Genomic DNA, 18,482 nt, shown 5'->3' with positions numbered 1-18,482 from the left:
ACATGGCAACCAGATTTTCTTCCATGAGTTGGATCTGGTGACATCCTGGTCCATGAAGTACCAGTGCTTTACAGAGAGCGGCGATTCCACTCTGTTGCATTTCTGGTGGTGGAGCACCTGCTGACTAAGACAAGGTTTTCTGCCATCACACAACAATTTAATAATGTACAGTTGGAGGAAGCGAAGGGCATTGGATAGAAGGGTCAGCGGTATTGTCTGAAATAGGTAAAGTACAAGCGGGAGAATATCCATTTTCACCCATTAGCTGCCCAGGCATGAGAGGGGGAGATGGCTCCATGTGGACGACCCCCACATAACTGAGAGGTAAGAGTGGAATAATATAATCTAGAGTCTTGGGGAGAGTCCAATCCAGTTTAATGCCCAAGTAGGGTAAGAAATCCTTTGTTCACTCAAAGGGTAACCTGGAGCACAAGATCTTTTCGTGAGGGGAAGTGACTAATGTTCAAAATCTGGGATGTCTGCAGGTTGACTTTGAATCCCGAGGTCTCCCCAAAGAGTTGGAGCTCTTCAACCAGCACAGGGAGCAAATTCCTGGCAGAAAGCTTTAAAGAATTGGGCACTGAAGACATCGGGTCCCGGCGATTTCATCAGCTTTAGGTAAGCGATGTCTGAGACCACCTCTATTCGTATGGGTTGGTCCAGAGACTCTGTCTCCACAGCCGGAAGGGGAGTAAGGATGACCCCACGAAGATAATGTGAGGGGTCTCCGTTGGGGCCATCAGAAATAGAGTGCAGAGAACCATAGATGGCCTGAAAGGCCATGGCAATCTCCGTATCTGAATGGACCTCAGCAGAGGGTCCAATCCATATCGCCTTCACCGCCACAGAGTGGCTTTCACTACAGAGGCGTTGTGCTAGCATATGCCTGCAGTGATTACTCCTGAGGTAAAATTTGGGTTCAAGACATACCATGCCATATTCTGCCCGGTCCAGGTCAAAGCATATAAGAAGGAGCTGCTCTTTTTCAAGCTCCATACATATTCCAGGGGCACCCATCTGCTTGTGAGCGACTTTGAGCTCCGCGACCGACTTCTCTAAGAGCTGTTGTTAGTCCTAACGTCTGCGATTCTCCGCTGCGGAGATTGCTATGAGTTCTCCTCTCACAACCAGCTTCAAAGCTTCCCAAACTGACAATTGGGATATTTCCCCAGTGTCATTAGTTTACAGATAGTCCATTATAGTCTTTGGAGCAAGACCGCAACAAGCAATCTCTACGGTGCCAGCGCGAAGACCATGATTGGGTGACATCTACCGGAAAGACAAAGAGTGGAGAGCATGGTCAGAAAGCGACCGAGGGACAATGTTCATCTCTGTAAAAAGGGCTAAAGGGGCCGGGTTCACCAAGAAGTGATCAATGCGTGCATATGGTTTATGCACTGCTGAGTGAAATGTATAATCTCTGGCCAATGGGTGAAGCGGTCACCAGACAACTTGCAGTACACAGTCTGCCTTCTACTGCAAGCCAGTTGCAGAGAAGCCCCTGTTTAGTCGAAGCGCTGTCCTGAGCACTCTATGTCGTTGTCCATAACCAAGTTCAGCCCCCCCGCTCCCCTATCACGATAGCAGCGTTAGGGGATAGAAGGGTGGGCGCCAGGGAGCTAGTGAAAGGTGTCCAATTTAAGCTGTACTGAGAGGAGGCATCCCTTTACTTCTGCAGCTGTGAATAGGATTTCCCCCCTGAACCTTCGTGAAAAAAGAATGTCTACCCCCCTTTCTTAGAAGGACATGAAGACCAGAGCTGGTATGGGAACCAGTAGGACTGCATTCTGGGTACATCTTTAGAGAAAAGGTGGGTCTGATGTAGCTGGCATATGTCACCACTAGCCTGTTCTAAAAGGGATGGCAAACAGACTGTTTAGTGTGATTGTTAAGGCCCTTACATTGAGGCTGATAACCTTAAGATCATGGAAGACAAGGCAGAGGTGGACAGCTGTAAGTGCTCCCTTACCAGATTGGAAGGGCATTCAGTGGTGAAACAACCCCAGCAAGAATAAGACCGAGAGGCACCAATTGAAGAGCCCACAGTCGAATCAGTATGGAGGAGCAGTGAAAACCCACAAACAACAACCCCTGAAAAACAAATAGAGAAAAAGAAAACCAATAACAAAAAAAGTCCATCGAGGGATGGCGTAGGTCGCTGGGCATGGGCCAGGCAGAAGAGAGCATGCTCCGCCAAGTCCTCGAAAGTAGAAGATGTCCCTGAGGTGGGGAAACTGCTGAACGAGTGCATGTCAAAAAAGCCCCATCCCTGCCAACTTCTCACCCCCCTACCGAAGAGAACAAAACAGTGGTGTAGGAGTCCCCTTGGCTTCAGGGCACTTAAGGCTCGTCAGCATCTTCTGACAGTATTTTAAGGATGATTTGCCTCTCCAGTGCTATGGTTTCTGGCTCAGGCCACGTATTAACAGGAGAGCTTTTGGTTCACTGCCACGGGGGCGCTCACATGCCATGTGACTTGAGAGCTGGGCTGACGGTTATCTGTTGAGGGGTTGTTAATGCCGATCACTTTGCAGACTTCTGTAAGGGATCTAAGTTGGTACTGCTTATTGTCGAGCCCAAAGATATTCTGGAAAGGATTGCTCCACTAGTACGATATTCCAGCCTCCCTTAGGTGAGCAGTAAGGGGTGAAAATCCTGGCACCTCTGAAGGGTTATGGATGCCAGATCTTTGAGTTTGCCCTCTGAACTGGATTAGGTGAGTCTCTTGAGCTTTGCGCAGGATGCTCTCCTTCAGCTGAAAAACTTAAACGCAAACCAAGATGTCTGAAGGAGGGGTTTGTCTGGTTTTGGCTGAACCACACGATAGACACAATCCAGCTTCATATCTGTGTCCATTGAGACCCCCAAGATTGCAGGAATAGGGCAAGAGCATACTCTCCCAAGTCAATTCCTTCTGCATGGGTTGTGGCCTCTTTTATGTATATATTATTATGCCAGAAGCAGTTCTCTAAGTCCTCCACGTGCGCTTGGAGGTCGAGTTGTTGTTCCTTTAGACGGAGAACTTCCTGGTCCGTCCACTCCACCTACTCAACCTGTCTGGACTCTTGTTTCTACAGGTTAGAGACCCCGTCTCCCATTTCCTCCCGGTCCTGGCGAAGTTCCCACAGGTCAGTTGAGAGTTCCTTCTTCACCACTTGCAGATTGTCCTGTAGTACTGAGAATAAGCACTATCGAAAAGACCATGTCAATGGCCCCCCATATCGTCCTGCTCCGGGAAATGACCCGCACTGGGTGTAGGTGCCTCATGGCCCTCCGCTCCCCCAATCTTTTTTTGCCCTGGCAGAGGACATAGTGGTGACAATCTATAAGGAAGATGGAAAGGGTATCCAGCCAACTGTGATCTTCCGGTGGGGGTGCATGAGTCAGGGCCCCCCAAAGCCTTGAGAGGACCAGCTTGGCTCCATCTAATTAGGCGCCTCTTTGCCTCATACTAAGGTGCCAGCGTCAGGCTGTGTATTCACATGAGACAATTTAACCACTATCAGCAGTGTGCAGATTGCAAGGAGTTCTAGCTTACTTGTTCCTGGGGGTGTCAGAATGGCGTGTCTGTGAGGGGGCAGTCTGGGAGCGAGGGAACTGGCCATGCAGGGAGACAGAATCCAGGGACTTGAATGAAGCAGGCCTGGCCCAAAGCGGGCGACGAGAGGAGAAGCACTTTCTAGTCCTAGGGAAGAACCCAAACCCACTGCGTCACCCAACGCAGAGGACCAGGTCCTCACCCGGTCCTCTGAGATTGAGCCCCAGCAGGGTACAGGCGATGGTGAGTTGTGGAGGCTGCGTCGCTCCACAGGGTTCGGCCTGACCTCGTACAGCTCTTGGTCCCTGGCAGGAATGTAGCGAAGCGGCCTAGGAGTCAGCCACGAAATGAGAGGGTAGGGACCTGGGTGTAAAGGACCCACTGGGAGAAGGGCAAGATGCTCAGGGATATCGAGAACTGTCGGCCCTCGAGTGCAGACAGCGAGGTCCAATGCGGCTCAGGCAAGGCCTGTAACCCATCTGGAGTTCCCTGGGGGGGAGGGGACACTAATGTCCTCTCCTTCAGTGCAGGGCATGGAGAGAGGGCCCTCCTTTAGATCCCATGGGTGTGTGGCTGCTCTAATCCCCATGCAGCAGCTGTCCAGGAGCAGCAGGTCAGTGGTTCCAGGCCAGGAGCCTGGTCAGGTGGGCCCTCCGCCACTACGGATCCCCTCACTACCCAGTAGCCAGCCAACAATCGGGATACAGCCAAGGAGTTTATGAGGGGAGCCGCGGGGGTCCCCTGTGGGCGGCAGGTGGGTACAGGCTGCAGGAGAGGTGGTGGAGCTACCCACAAGGTTCCCGTCCAGGGTTCCATCCAATGGGGCCCAGTCCCCAGCCGGGTACAAAGACAGCAATGGAGCTGGAAGCCACCTGGGCAAGCTTAGGGTAGCAGTTCAAGGGCCTTTTGGGCCAGAGGAGAGCCACACGCGGAACCTAGATCAAGGTTGAGAAGTGGGACCGCCCATCTCTAGGCAGCCCTCATTGTCTCTGCAGAAGTCCCAGCACGGGGCACACCACCACCTTGTTTCAACTGCACATAGCGTGGGAACACCAGCAACAACTTCCTCCTGCCCCAGTGTAAAAGGGGCAGTGGGACCGCCGGGAACCTATGGCCGCCCGGCCTCACCTAGGAAGCCAGGTCTGGAGGCCATTCACTCTCTCACGGCCGGCACCAGGTGGGGTCTCTTGTGAAGCACAATCTCGGGAAGGCAAAGCGGGTTGTGGATATGGGGCACTTCGAATGCTGAGCTAAGGTCAGCGGAAGAGTCATAGTGCCTCAGTCCAGCCCAGCAGTCGCCATCTTGCCGCCAAGCGCAGAAGTCGTCTCCCACAGGCATCACTCAGCAGGCCGGATCCCCACAGAAGACGGGGTCTGCGGTCTCCCTTCTAGTGTCCCTCGGTGGCTGTCAGTTAGAGAAGGCTTAGGGGATGATTCGGGGTTGGCAGGAAGGGCACTTACCAGTGCTAATGAAATGGCGGGGATGGAGAGACTAAAAAGCGCGCCTCAATGTCCGCCATCTTGGCCAAGTACATATTGTACAAGCTCAGGAGCCATGCAGCAAACTCAAAGAGAAGAGAATGGGATGACCCATCTGACCTCCGAATTTCATGAGAAGGTCCAGTCTATATGGCAGCCGCATGTGTGGACGCTCAAACATTTGCAGAAGGTCCATGAACCATCATTGTCTGGGCCACCCCGGAACTATTAAGATTATTCTGGCCTTCAAGTAAGACAGCGTGATGATTACTGATGGAACTAGGGGGAATCAGAGGAAAAGCAGAGAGAAATTGCCAAACCAGTTGATCCATAGGGTATTCCCCAATGTCTCTGACTAACAGTACCTCGAGGTGGATTTTGGGCATTTTTTGTTTTCTTCGGTTGCAAATAAATCTATGTGAGGAAAACCCCACATGCAGAAGATCTTTTGAACAACACGTTGTGTATAGCCCACTCATGATTTTCTTGAAAAACCCTGCTCAGGGATTCTGGTTGAACATTCTGTACCCCCAGGGTTGGGTTGCAGTGATTCTCAGATCTCTGGCTAGCAACCAATTCCATAATGTTTGGGATTCCCGAGACAAGACTCTGGACCTTGTCCCCCCCTTGTTTGTTCAGATAGTACATTGATGTTGTGTTATCTATCTGAACAAGAAGGGATGCTGTTTTGAAGGATGGCTGGAAAGACTTCAACACCTAATGGAGAGCTCGTAGTTCAAGGAGGTTGGTATGACAAGTCTTTTCCTTCGTTGACCATGTTCCCTGGATTTGTAGCTGATACATGTGCGCTTCCCAACTTAACAGAGAGGAATCTGTCACTGTTTCCTGAGACGGAACATCCTGATGAAAAGGTATTCCTAAAAGGTGATTTTTCTGCTTGCACCACCATTAGAAGTATTCCCTTGCTTTGAGGTAAAGTGTGACCTTGTCTTCCAAGTTGCCTGAAAATTGACTCCACTGGTCCTCCAGACATTCTGGTAGTGGTCTCATGTAGAGATGGGCATTTGGCATCAGAAATATGCACGATGCCATCAAACCTAGCAGTGATGACACTTTTCTCTCTGTTCAATGAGAAGCTTTGATGAGAGATTGACATATCCGACATATGGATAACAGTCTCTCCTCTTATGGATACACTTTTGCTTTTATGGTGTTGATAGTTGCTCCTAGATAATGTAGAAACTTGACTGGTGATGAAGCCAGTTTTTGGTGAGTGACATGAACAGCTAGTTGATTGAGAGTAAAGATAGTTATTCGATAGTAAAGCTGCGCTTGCAGTTGCGTTTATGCGTTGGTGTGAGAACTTGGCCTGGCATATGCTGGTCACTAGTTAAAGCGGCCACCTTGCACCAGTACAATTCGACTCTTATGGTAGATAGGTTTAAGACAACCTTTTAAAGAAAGCTATCCTAGTGGTAGCTGTGGAGAGCAGCCTTCAGGCTAAGTCTCTGAGGAATGTAAAGCAGATTGTTTTACCTTATAATCACTTGAATCACTAAATGAAAGGACACCACACAGGTATATATATAAAATAGATATGTATTTATTTCTAACACACTCTACTAATCTCTTTATGAGATTAGAAGTCAATAACATATGCAAAAATCAACAGTTCACAACAAGTTTAGCACTTATATGGCTGGGGCCCTAGGGGCGTACCAGACCATATACTAAAAAAGAGGTATAAGAAGAACGACTTGAGAAGGGAGAAGTCCTAAGGTCTTCATTAGCGCTGGGGCCTCACTAATCCACCCAAGACAGGTAAGTAAAGGACCCACGAGAGACGCATGCAGTGTGAGAACACAGCCGCGGATCCCAATAGACTTCAATGGAGCAAGTCGCGGTTGGAATTTTAAAGTTTTAGGATACTTCGGGAGAGTCTTCAAGCAAGTCACTTACAGGGTAAGTAGTTCTAGAGCCAACACACACAGGAGCACTGGAGTGCACAAGTTACCTCACCCAGGGAAGCCGGGTGCATAGGTGTCTTTTGGTTTCGGGTTGCGGCGTCGTTTTCAATGGGAGCCAAAGAAGACTTGCTGCTTGTGAAGACAGGAGAAGTGTCCGGTGGAATCCAAGGATGGATTCTGAAGAAAGAAGACCTGAAAGCAGAGGAGACAGTGTTCAAAGTCACTTGCCAGTGACCCGGGCCCAGGAAGATGGATGCCCACAGTCATCGGGTGATTTCAGGTGATCACAGGTGTCTTGACTCTTCAGCCACGAGGTCCAGGAGGCGTCGACGATGACCAGGAGCTGGATTTGGAGTGTCCCACAAAGTCTGCAGCTTACTGAGGTGTCGGCAACCGGATTGGAGCCAACAAGCCTTGGCAACAGCAAGTCTTGAGGAAAGTGAAGAAAGTCAGCGGTGCAGATCAGCAAGGTCTGAGGGACTCACCCAGTGACGGTAAGTCAGGGCAGGCCTGGAGCAACCATCCCTTTGGATTGATAGGGCCTGCCTTAGGGGTGACTGATAGGTTTATATGTGTGTAAGGGGAGATATAGGGAACCTATATCTCAGTGAGGAGTGCTAACACTATCTCACCCAGGCTGCAGTAGCATGCCTGTGGTGTCAGATTTAGTCTGCTTCCCAGGGGTGGCATAATACATGCTTCAGCCCCTGCTAGGCCTGTGAAGTACCTATGCCATTTGTACCTAAGGTACCATATACTAGGGGCTCATAAGGTACCACAGTATCCAATCTCTAGTGCATCTAATATGCTTAGAAAGAACAGAGAGGCTGGGGCCCTGATTAGCAGGGTGCCAGCCAGACTATAGCCAGAAACCAGAGTATACATTAGAAAAAAAGTGGGGGCAACATAAGAGCAGATCCTACTCTCCTACAGTTGGTAAGCCAGTCATCTAGTTATGGATAGACAAATAGTCTGAGTTTCTTCAGATGTGCGGCAACCACTGCCATGCACAAAAAGTACTGGTGGCTGATTTGAAGCCAAAAGGTAGAACCTAGTACTGATAGTGATTGTGACCTACTACAACTCTCAGGAATTTGCAATGTTTTCTGGCTACTGAAATGTGAAAGTATGCATCTTGAAGATCTATGGAACAGAGCCTTCTTGATGAATTTGAGGATACATTCGATATAATGCTAGCATTCAGAACTTTTTTTTACATATCCATTTGTTTGTGACTAGCGACTTTCAGATCTACTATGGGTCTGAGTTTGGTTTTGGAACTTATCTTTTTCACCCAAAAATGTATGAAATAAATCCCTGTTCCCCGTTGGCTGGGAGTAACGAGCTCCACAGTATGCTTCTGCAGAAGGAAATTTACTTCTGATCTCAGCATGTGCAGATGTTGATTGGATGATTTTGGTGGAATATTTGGTGGTAGGCTGGTGAATCTGAGACAACCATTTGGTATGATATTCAGAACTCAGGCACCTTTTGGGATGGATATCCACTTTGTTAGATATTGTGAAATACTTTCCCCAAAGGGAGTGGGTAACAGAAGAAGACAAAGGAGAGACTCACTGTTTGGAGCCTGTAGGAGGCTTTTCTGCTTTGGCAGTTTGGTGGCCAGCTCTTCCCTTAGGTTGATGCCTTTGGTGCTGCTGGAAAAGTCTTTGCTGCTGCTGCTGTTGTTGGTGGTGTCCCTGCAACCATTAAGAGGTTTGAACCCTATGTGAATATAAAAGCATTACGTAAGGTTTGTAAGGGTGCTTTCTTTGCTCCTTGCATTTCTCTAGACCTACTGCCTTTAAGGTCTCTATCTCTAGCTCAGTCTTTATTCAAACCATTTCATTATACATAAACAAACCGTGACAGTAGCAATGGGCTGCCAGCAAAGATGAATCAGGAGCAGAACTAATGACCTGGTTCATGACCATCATGCCCCCATTCACGATTTTGCGGTCTCCTGAGAGTTCCTTAACAAACTGCCGCAGGGAGTCTCCTAAGGTTCTGTCATACATGCCTAGCAGGGTAGAAGCACTTGCCGCTTTCATGGTTGTGGCAGCTGTGTCGCATATCTTGCATACCACTGAATCCATTTTCTTACTCTCCTAGTCTGGTGGAACTGTGAGTGAAGGAGTAGGAGAATGTACTTTCTTTGCAGCCAAAATTACAACAGAATTAGCAGGAATAATGGGTCCTGCTCTGGAGGCTTCTTTTTTTTCTAAAGCCTAGATGGAGCTGCTTTGGCTGTAGCTGGCATAAGGAACAGTTTCATGGCTGGTTCTAATAAACCCGGAACTAGGGGTAGAAGGAGTCCTAATAGCGCACGTTGGTGAAGAGCTTCAAAATATTATTATTGATGGTGCAGGTAATGAAATGTTCAGTCTTGTAACCCCTCATTAAGCACCTCTTGGAAGGTATTAATGTCATCAAGTGGTGGGACCCTTGGTTAGGGAGAACCTGTCAGTGTAGGTGACTATCTTCCAGTACTGGAGGAATTGATGGACTAAAATACCTCCGCTTTGATCGTGACCTAGAGGCGGAGGCAAAATACATGAAGTAGGCGCTGAAGGAGCTGGAAGCGGTGGAGGAGAGTCCAGAAGGACGAGTGATGATGGCAAGCACGCCCTGGAATATTCTGAGTCAGAGGTTGATGGTAAACTTCTTGGTCTCAACCTTCTGACTTTTTCAGCAGGTCTGGAATGCCTCAATGTTTACAGCCTTCTCGATGTCGATTTCCTCTGTCTCGATGTCAACAGACTTTTTGACGTCAAATGTCTCCAGTGTCTAGACGTTGTGGAATCCTTTAAGGGCGTCCTACTATATTTCTCAATGTTGAATGTCCTCTGCTTTTTGACATTGATCCAGCTCTCAATTGCGAGCATGTAGGCACTGCACTTTGTCTTGAGGTCAATGGCCTCAATCTCGGCCTGGAACAATGTCATTTTTGAAGATTTTCTCTCATTTTTGGATCTCTCTTTCATGGCGTTGTCAGAGGAAGGTAGAAGAGCTCTGATAAAGAACTGACCCTCTTCTTGCTCACGCGATGTCCCACCTTCAGACTGCGCATCCTGCTGTCTGCGTTGCTCTTCGGTTCCATGAAGGCATATGTTCTCCATGTCCCTCAGGGTACGTCTGGAAAAGGTCCTGTAGTGTTGACATCTGTCAGGGTTGTTGCTGTCATGAAGGCAGATGATACATAGAACATTTAAAAAAAATATATATATATTTAGGCAACAGGAGCGTAGCTCAACTTGTCTATTTATTTTTTTAAAACAGACTTTTATTGGTTTTCATAAAGCATACATACAGCCCCGTGGGCATCATGAAAAACTAGTTGGGAAGGCAGTATGCGGTACAATTGTAAACATTAACAGTCTTATGGCCCTCCCAGTGTTGACAGTAATCTAAAGAGCTCTACCAGGGATCCCAGGAGCACACCACTGATTCCCACCCAGCCCCCCACCGGTAATCCGATATACATCTCCATTCGTCCCTATGCATAGTCCAGTCCAATATGTAAATCGACACAAAGAACTCCCGAACCCCAACCCTCCCTCCAGAGCCTTAAACACCTTGGGAGGCCTAGCTGGGACCCTGTGGGCTCTCTCAAGGGAAAAAAACTGAGACAGCCCCTTCGGGGCAACCTCCCATCTAAGCCATCCCTCCAAATATCGAACAGCGTTGTCCCCTCTGCTCGTTCCGGAACCCCCACTATGCGGAGGTTATTCCTGCGAGAGCGCCCTTCGCCATCCTCCACCCTCATCTCCAGGATTCAAACTCTTTCCTCCACTTGCCTCAAGGAGTGCTGCAAGGTGGTCAAATTCAAATTTATTTTATTTGATTTAGTTCTCTACTGAGAACAATAAATAATCAATAAAACATTAAAATTACATTCGTAATTAATAATATTTGTAAACACTGATGTTAATACAAATTTAAAAAAGTTTCACAAAATTTAAACAGGTTATAGCATACAAATTCATTAGGGGTGATTTGAGGATAGAAATCAAACTCTGTACATTCGTGGTATTACACTTTGTTTGAATTGGATTTAAAAATCGCTTTCTGGCGAGAACTACTGTGGAATTGGGACAAACAAACAAAATATACATCAAGTCTTGAACTCCTCCTTTACAAAGGTCACATAAGTTACTAGAATTATCATCATTTGTCCATTTACAGATTAAAGATTTAAGAGGGAGAATCCCAAACCGAAGTAAGAGCATACAACGCCGGGCACCATGTCTTAAAGTAAAAGTAAGGTATTGTTGCCTTTGTTTAAATACAATTGAATCAGCATAGACCTTGTAACATTGCAATTTTGTACAGTGCTGGAAGTCGAGATCATAAGATATCCTTGGAGTCAAATGTTTTAAGAAAAGTTTCAACTGTGCCGGGGTCCAAGTTCTCAACAGATCAACTGTACATTCGGACAACTTCAATGCAAACATTAAATTTCGATAAAAGACATATTTTGAAGATCCTTCGTCAAAGATTTCCAGTTTTAGTAGAGCTCTTAAAGTACCTTGTTCAGCATGTAAAATGTTATATGCCCATCGAATAATACTAGTGATTCCTCTAGCGTATGTGCTGGTAAGAGAAAATTCAAGGCGCCGGGCCTGCATAGGTACGGCTTGAGACATTTTGGTTAATTTCTGATGAATCTTACTTTCTTTGAGTTGTATTGGATGCCAATGATTTATTGGAATATGCTCAAGGGCATATGAAAGAACTGGAGGGATCTTGATACTAAAAGGGTTGAGAAGTGCTTATGCCCAGTGGAAGAGTATAATTTTTGGAGTGCCCCGGCGTGAACATCAGCTTTGTTAGCCAGGTGCTGGAGATGAGAGTGATTTTTTAAAGTTTGAGAAAAAATACGACCTAAATAGATATATTCGTTCACTATTTCTAACGGCTGCCCTCCTAAAGTCCAGTTGTATTTGACATATCTTCGTCTTCCTCGAAAAGTAACTATTTTTGTCTTTGTTATGTTAGGAACCAAAATATTTTTGTCTGCATATGATGCAACTGCGTGTAAGTTCCTTTGGAGGCCAAATGGAGTAAGATCAAAGATAATCACATCATCTGCATACAACAGAGTATTAATTTTGTGTTGTGATATTTGCGGCGGAAAATTAGTTATCTGCATAAAACAATCTGGGAGATGACTGAGATAAAGGGAAAATAATAGAGGAGCTACAAGCGAATGGAATGACACAATGATATATAATAAGTTATCCGGAATTCCCTGATTTTTTAACTTAGACCAAAGTGTTGGTCTGTCCACTCTGTCAAATGCTGTTGAAAAATCAACAAAGACAGAGTAGACGACCTGTGTTTTAGAAACCACATATTTATCAATTATTATTTGTAACATCACGATGTTATCAGTTACCGAATGTTTGTTGCGAAACCCAGCTTGGTTAAATGGAATTGCTCCAGTTGAGAAGGCCCACTCTTTAAGATGGTCCAACACACAGGCCGTGAAGATCTTTCCTGTCGCATCTAGCAGTGCGATCTGTCAGTAGTTGACACGGATCAATCGGGAGCCCTTCTTATAGATAGGGATAATTATACTTCCTTTACAAGATTTGGGAATTACGCAAGTGGTGAAGCTATGGGAAAAGAGGCGGGCTAAAAACAAGCTCCACTCCTTTGGATTCTTTTGGAGCACCTTTATTGGAATTTGATCTGGACCCATTGCTGCAGATGTTCTTGCATTTCTTATACGAAGTTTGATTAGAGATGGTGAAGGGGCGAGATCATCGAGATTAGTGACCTGTATCTTACCTGATGGTCGTAACGTGATTTCTTTCCTCCCGTTTATTTTGTATACGTTTTTTAAATACACCTCCCATTCCCTTGGGGGGACTGGTGAGGCTTGTAAAGGTTTTTTGTGCCTGTTTCTTTTGCAATGAGAGTCCAGTATTCACGTATGTTTTTTTGTTGAGCCGCTATCTGAATATCCATCCATTTTCTATTCTGTTGCGCTTTTCTTTGTTTTTCTTTCGCCCTCCTTTTGCGATTTAAAAGTATTTTAATTTCCTGTTGTCTACTGTTAGAATAACATAGGAATTCTGCCCGAATTAATTTGTTAAGCAATATTACATTTTTATCTGGGTTTTTGTTTTTGTAATTTCTTGATCGAGAGGTTCGAAGATTAAATGATTCTTGCAGGAATTTCACCAATTTCTTTAAAACAACTTCAAAATTTGTTATTGGGTCTGTAGAATGTGTACTATCGAATATTTGCATAAGTGCCTTTTCTATATTGTTATTATCGAATGCTCTCGTATTCCAAATAATACGTCCTTGTACTTGATTCACGAGTGTAGGGCTTTGTCAATAGATGTTGCAGCCCGCAGAGGCAGTCTTCACAATTAGGCCAGTTGTAAGATTAAGAATGGCATGATCACTTCCCTGGTTGAAAGTAATATTTAAGTGTTCTATCTTCCTAAATAAATCCTGGCTACATATCATGTAGTCTAGTATTGAGGAGTTAAATATTCCTGTTCTTGTACCTGTTGCCGGTATGTCTCCTTCTGTGTTACCATTTAAGATAACTGCATTGAAAGCTGATAATGAGGAAAGTATCAATTTCCCCTGTTTATCAGCTTTGATCCCTGGGGGAAAAACTGGTGTTGGAGTTAACTGGGCCTCATCGTGTACTTCGGATTCCCATTTCTCCAACAAGTCATTGGAAATGTTCCCGTTAAAGACTCCCATTAGGAAGACTGACGGGAATCCTAAGGTTTCTATCACTTCTTCTAGTTCTTCAAATATTTGACACATAAGGGAGTCCAGCTTAGAACCAGGCGGAATAAATAAATTAAAAATAAGTAAATCCTTTGATATATCTGCTAACTCATTCCGGCACTTAACCTTTATACATTGGCTTTTTGGTGTTTTCATGGAGATGATTTCCTGATCCCATAAGAAATCTTCGCTTAGTAGTGCTAATCCACCCTTAGCGTGTCCCCGACTGATTGGTTCCGCTGGGATATCATATACAATATAATTATCTAGATGAAAAGTTGTAGTTGACCATGTTTCCTGGAGTGCCACGATCCCTGGGTCATTTTTCATAATTTTAATGAGTTTCTCCTGTGTTTTCCCTGCGATATTCCATGAAGTAATACTCAGGCGTAATACTCAGGCCTTGGTTAAAAAGGAAGTAATTTTGCCCTTCCCTGGGAGTTACCATTTAGGTTCTGTGCAATCCAGGACCAGTGCTTTTCATCTGTTTTGGTCTCCGCTTTGGGGATGGAATTATTCCAAGTCCTTCTTTCACCGTTCCTGATTGATATTGTTAGATTTTCATTTGTAATGGATGTCAGGTTAGTATGACCATTATGGCCTTGTAGGAGTGTGCAGTTTTTTATATCAATACTCTTTTTGGGATTAATCCAATTGTGGGATTCCTTGTGATCAACTGGTACGACATCATATCCGTTTTTAAACAAGATTTCTCTTTCCTTTAGAATAATGCTCAGGATCTCCGGAGACCAAAACTCCACCACAGCTACCGTAATTTTGGATTTTAAGGGAAAGTGTACTAGTTTCATCTCTGCACTTGAGAACGAGTGTAACACATGAATCTTTTGTATGAGTTTTGTTACTCTCTCCCGGTTAAGTGGGTCATTCCCTGATGGGAATAGATCAGTGAACTCTAAGGTATGTAAGTGAGTCTGCTCTTCACAAGGAGTCCAGAGTTTTTCTATCGTTTGTGTGGGCGCTAGGAGGGAGAAATTATTACAGCTTAAGGCAGTTGAAAAGCTAACTGCCAGAGGGTTTAATGTTTTGTTGGTCTCTTTTACATATGTATCAATGTGCTCTGTAGTGTCTTGATTTGGATTATTTTCCAGAGGATTCTCCTGTTCAGATGATTGAGGTTCTGGAGATAATGAGTTTGGGAATTTTAACACTCGTAATTTTTGTTTCGTGAATCTTCTTGTTGTTCTTTTCTTCTGCCTTTTCTTTATGTTCTTAGTAATTCTCTTTTTCCTTATTAGATAAGAGGGTATCCGAGGGGAGTAAGACTGAAGATGTGGATGGTTTTGATCTTTTTTTAATTTCAGTTGTAAAAGATTTTTTTGATTGATCTGCTGCGACTTTGGTAGTGATCTGATTAAAGATTGGATAATAGGGTTTAACCTGGATTGAAACTTTATCATTGTCTGATTCCTTAAAGAGTTTATTGAGCGAAAATGTTTGAGTGATCTCAGACTTTTCCTATGGTGCTTTACGGTTGTTCCTCCCAGTTTCGGTTGATGTTTGCTTTGTCTTTAATTGGAAGAGTGTCCTTATGGTTAGGAAAATTGTCCTCAGTTTTTCCCATTCGTTTTTGCGGTGGTGACTGGCAAATACATTGCTTTTTCCTTTTTTTATCAACAAGATATTGCAACATACCTATTTGTGTATCCAACATCTGATCTGAGTTATCCATCATATTCCCCAAAAGGTTAAGAATTGATTCTAAAACTTTTTGAAGAGAAAATAAAGAATTTGATATCGGTGTATACCCCTTTGGAGATTGTAAGTGCATGGTAGAAAGAAATTCTGGCGACAGGGAGAGATTCCCTAATGAAATTGGATTTAAGTTTTTTTGAGGGGTACTGTTTATAATTGTCGAATGGTCCTTCATCTCTCTAGGCTCTTGGTTCGAAAGAGAGACGTTGATGTCCGGTAAAGTAAAGTCAGTAGCAGGAATTTGTTGTAAGTTATGTTCTATGGAGGATGGTGATGTTTTTACATGATCGTGCAATGGTTCGATAGTTGCCTGATCTTCAGTGATGGAATTGCTGATTTTTTGCCCTTTAAGGTTATTTTGAGCTTTACTAAGATCAGTCTATTGGGGTTTCCGACCTGCAGTGCATTTCCTTGGTCGTTAGGTTCAATCCTTTGTGCATTATGATTTAGTTTTGGAAAGAATGCCGTTATCTCGGGGGTCCCCGCCATATATCCTCTAGGGAATTTCTTGCATGCATTTTTGCGTATGTCTTGCTGTGTTCCGATTCTTCTCGTAACAATAGTACGGGATCTTAATTTTTTGTAGGTCATTGTGGGGTAGAAGATTACGATAATTTACTTATAGGGAGTTTTGGGAATTTAAGATCTTTTATAAGAAATCTTTTTGGTGGTAGTGAAAGACTGTGGCTAGGGTGATAATTGAGATTGCTAAAAAAAAAAAAAAAGTTGCTATAGGACTGCTGTGCTGTGCTCCGCGAGGGCCCGCAGAGTTCACTCCTGCAGGCTCCCTTAGATATACACTGAAGGCTCTGGCTCTAATTCAGACAGATCATGGGAGTAAGGCAACTGCTGCACCAGGCGCCGGACTCGTCAGACCCGTCAGACCTGGTCAATCGCTCAATCGCTCCGATGGCCAGTCGCAAAGGCAGTTAGTTCTCTTTAGTCCTCTTTGGCCGGGTTTAATGCGTTTAAAAGTACTTGGTGACTCCAGTGATATTGATGGCTGTTGGTGAAAGGGCGACTGGTGGCGCCTGGAGATGGTGCTAACTGGAGCATCTAATCCACTCTAATGGCTGCCAATGGCCTCTGTCTGTGGCCAGTATCCGGCCCGGTGACTAGTGGTGAAGTTGGTGAGAATGGAGGAGCGGGTGGGTTTTTTCCCTCCGATTACGGGAGAGGGGGGCGAGTAGATGAGGAGATGACGAAGAAGGGATCAGGAGCAGGGCACACTGGGGCACCACAGCTGCACCCAACCTAGTTGGGCCGCTTCCGCGGCGCACACGGGCATAACACTCTGCAGCCTCCGGTATCAGAGACCACGCTCCTGCCTCTGCTCTGGGCCCCTGCCCGTCTCCTGACGGGCGTGCTCACCCCTTACCACAGGTTGCTGGGTCCGGCGTCTGCTGTCTTGTGTCTGGTAGGTACGGGTGCAATCCGTATCTCGGGCCTCGGTAATCGGCCTCGACTCACGGATTTCGCGGATTCAGAGATTCACGGCGTCCACGGCGTCCTCAGGCAGCAGCTGCGGCTGTGTCTACCGTCCGCTCGCTCGCTTGCTCGCTCCTCCTTCTCACTTCCGGAAACACCTTCCGACCCCTGAGCGCTGCTAAGCTTCTCGCCGTCCGTGACAAAAACACACCAAACTCAGGAATCTGCAGTCTGCAAGGTGGTCATTTTGTCTGGCACCTCCTCCAATGTCTTCTCGGTTGCCTTTACTCGCTCTTTTAGCTTCCTATGGTCATCCTTGAGTAGAGCGAAGTCCACCCCAATGGCATCGATTTTTGTCTCGAGAGCCTCTCTTGACGTACTGATGGCCTGCATTATGTCCGCCAATGTAGGGCTTCCAGAGACCTCTGCACCACAGCTCCGCGTCTCGTCGCCCTCATCGCCAGACTGGTGTCGCCCATCTTCCTCTTGGAGGGCTGCGAAACCCTTTTTCTTGGATACGCGCCCCATCACAGCTGTCCACTAGAGGCTGCGTAGTGCTCCATTAAGGTCGGGGCACCGCAAACAGCAGCAGTGCCAAATTGTTGGCGGGACCCTGCTCAGCAGACAGATCAGCACAGGGAGAACGAGCCACAGCCAAGAACGTGCGTGCCAGACAATGGCGCCCAGCCTTAAGGGCAAGTAGTCCAAGGGGTTCTGGGATCGAGCCTGTGCTCCGCCACTGCCACAGCAACCAGGACGGCCCGCACTCCCACCAAATTATCACGCTCTCCACAGGTTGCGCCGCAAGAAGAAAGCGCCGTTCAGTCAGGGCAACTCAGGGGGGAGTCAGGGCGATGTCCCAATCCCAAGTAGTGCAGGGTGCTCCTCATCAAGGCCCTCCAGCCCACCGAAACCGCCACGGCTCATCCCCAACGCAGCAATGAGTCTTGGAAGTCCAACTGCCCACAGACTGCACCCAGTGACAGGGGTGAGTTTCAGGGACCGTCTGCTATGCGAGCGCCACTCCGCAAGAGCTCCACATACGTTCAAGTAATCAGCATGGGCCGGGTGCAGCCACGAGGGCACTTATTCCAGGTGCTCTAGGAGCGTGTCCAAGCTCCACCTCCGCCACAGCAACCAGGACGGGCAGCACTCCCATACAATCCCCACGCTCACCACAGGCCACGCCGCAAGGAAGAAGCGCCATCCAAGCAGGTCAACTCAGGAAGGAGACAGGCGACGTCCTGGCCGTAAGCAGGTCAGGATACACCACAACAGGGCCCATCAGCCCACCGACACTGCCGCAGCTCGCCCCTAATGCAGTAGTGTGGCTAGTATGTCCAGCTGCCCACAAAATTCCCCCATTGTCCCGGGAGTGTTTCAGGGGTTGCCTACCATGTAAGCACTGCCCTGCAGGAGTTCCACACACTTTCGGGTTACCAACATGTGTTGTGCGTCAGCGCTGGTACCGGGTCCACTCCACCGCCCGCATGGACTCAGCGGTCTCCTACCACGCTCCTCCTCTGAATGCCCCTCCGCTCCGTCTCGGGCCGTCATCTTGGGGTCATAATGCAGCATCAGGACTTGGCGCTCTGCTTTCTCTGCACACTGTCCCCAAGCCGGATCGCAGGCAAACC

The sequence above is a fragment of the Triturus cristatus genome, chromosome 4_1, assembly GCF_964204655.1.
Source record: "Triturus cristatus chromosome 4_1, aTriCri1.1, whole genome shotgun sequence".
Classification (NCBI taxonomy): Eukaryota; Metazoa; Chordata; class Amphibia; order Caudata; family Salamandridae; genus Triturus; species Triturus cristatus.
This window is presented reverse-complemented; position numbering follows the sequence as displayed.